This window comes from Euprymna scolopes, chromosome 7 (genome assembly GCF_053919585.1).
Source record: "Euprymna scolopes isolate OS-2025 chromosome 7, ASM5391958v1, whole genome shotgun sequence".
NCBI lineage: Eukaryota > Metazoa > Mollusca > Cephalopoda > Sepiida > Sepiolidae > Euprymna > Euprymna scolopes.
Genome location: NC_136488.1, coordinates 78,851,241 through 78,853,740, shown reverse-complemented (window position 1 = coordinate 78,853,740; position 2,500 = coordinate 78,851,241). Strand labels below are relative to the sequence as shown.

At 42.3% G+C, this 2,500-nt stretch overlaps 1 protein-coding gene across 1 annotated transcript in view; it reads left to right on the top strand.

The window, feature by feature from the left end:
* The window catches only part of LOC145280235 (uncharacterized), a 62,206-nt gene that overhangs the window by 790 nt on the left and 58,916 nt on the right, over window positions 1-2,500 (top strand). The gene's annotated exons all lie outside the window — the stretch shown is intronic.

Genomic DNA, 2,500 nt, shown 5'->3' with positions numbered 1-2,500 from the left:
TTTCTAATTAAAAGTGATCGACATCTATTTCAGTAGAATATCATTATAAATGAAACCTGTACATTACTGTGCAGCTATCTTGCCACACACACACACACACACACACACACACACACACACACACACACACACACACATATATATATATATATATACATATACAGGGTGGAACGATATAAGTGTCGCCATAAGGAAAAATACATTACAGCTTTATGCTAAACTTTATTGAAAGCAATCAGTTCAGATATCTTGATTATGTAGTAGCGCTGACATCTATTCAATGTAGGCGCCTTCAGCCTCAATCACTGCCTCGAACAGATCCGGAACTGAGAGCTTGCTTTTTCCACAAGCGCCGGCGGAAGCTCGCCGAATACTCGGCGGAGGGCGGTAATGATGCTAGCTTTACTGTTGTGGTAGGTCATGTCAGTGATGTTCTCAACGTAAGAAAAAACGAAGTAGTCCAGTGGATTGAGATCGAGGTTGGAGGGTCTGGCCTGGGTCTCTTTGGAAGTAGGCTTTGGCCGAGTTCTGCTGCCATACTCAGTGTCTGCCAGCAAACACAGTCTTCAGAACATTCAGCTACGTTTTGGTGTTGACTTTCAAACCGAGTAAAGGATATGAGGTGGCATCATGTGTCTCTCATTTTAAACCGAACCAAAGACCATAACTGTGTCCGAAAACTTTATTTTCATCACCCTGGGCAGACCCATTTTATTCGTGTAAATCTGGCGATGTATTTTGGGGATGCTGGCAATGATCCTATTGTTATAATTTAGATCAGTAGAAAGCATGAGTTGTACAATGGCGGATCTTTGATCTCGTTCCTTGAACATCGATAGAAGGCTTTTATTCCTTTTGGAATTTGTACACTATCAACTAGTACATCAACTAGTAGATGTTCTGCAATAAAACTAAGAAATCCGGTTTTCAACAAACAAAAATGGAATCATGTCTTTCTAGCATTGTTTAACCATGAAATGCAGTTGAACTTTAAACATTTATTTGTTAAATGCTGTTTAACGTCGGTCAGTGTGATCTAATCATTACATGCCGATCTGTGCATAAGAGCTAAATTGACCGACTTTAATTCAATTGAAAGTGCTCAAAGATAATACACGAGTTTCTTAAAGGGGCTGACATAATTATTTACTATAATAAATATTAAATACCTACAGATATTGTGTTTTATCCTTTCAGGAATACAAAAGTGCAGGGTGTCATGATTAGCACCAGTCGATAGATTCAAACCTGGCGACAGAAGCCATCCCTTTATATATACGAAGGGCGTGCAATAAGTAATGCCCCTGCCCCACTTACCAAAACTTAACGAAACTTGGCACAGTTATTAGTCTTTCTCTACATAGGAACCACCCAGAATTATGCATTTCTCCCGTCGTTTGATGCAGCTCTGGAGACCGTTTTGTAGAACACCCCAGGGTTGTCCACCAACCACGACGTGACTTCAGAAATCAAGGCTGCGTCATTTGGGAAACGCTTTCCTTTCAAAAATCAATTTCATGGCTGGGAAGAGGTCAAAGTAAGAGGGTGCAAGGTCAGGAGACTAGGGAGGATGGGGAAAGATTTCATAAACACACACCCGTGCTTCTGATCTGGCGACATGCAAGTTGTGGACTAGGGCGTTGTCCTGCAGGGTACATTTGCTGATCTTGCCCCGCCTCTTGATTTTGATAGCTTCCCTTAATTTCCTCAAAAGTGAAGCATAATAGACTCATGTAACTGTTGTACTCTTTGCCAGGAAATCTGTCATAACTACTCCGTTCTGGTCCATGGAGACTGTGAGCATGACCTTGCCAGCGTAGGGCTGCACCCTTGCCTTCTTTGGAGGTGGTGAGTCCAAGGGCTTCCATTGCCTTGACTGGGCTTTGGTCTCTGGATCATAGTGATGGACCAATGTTTCCTCCTGTGAAATCAGTCTTTTGAAAAACTTTGACTTATCTTCTTAGCACATCTCACAATTCGTCCTCGAGCACTCGACGCATTCTCAGTTCTGAAATGTTGTGAGCAACCTGGGAATCCATATGGCAGACACTTTATGCATATGCAAATGGTCATGAATGATAGTTTCCACAGACCCTGTACTAATCTTGACATTTTGGGCTATCTGGCGAATAGTAATGCGCCGATCTTCCAAAATGGCAGCCTCAACTTGACGGACAGATGCCTCATGAATGGTAGAAGGGGGGGGGGCGACAAGGTCTGGGAGCTGTTTCCACAGACTTCCGGCCATGCTTGAATTCACGATGCCAGCGTTTTACAGGGTCATATGATGAGGCATTATCACCATAAGTTTCTTTCATTTAATCAAAAGTCTCCTGTGGTGTGCGTCCTTTCAAATACAAAAACCGGATTACTGCTCAACATTCAACAGGCTCCATTTCACACCTGACTCAGTTCAAAAACATGTAAAACAGAAACCACAATTAGTTCAGAGCTGTAATTCGCCACATAACCCGTAGAGATATAAATCATTGCACATGCA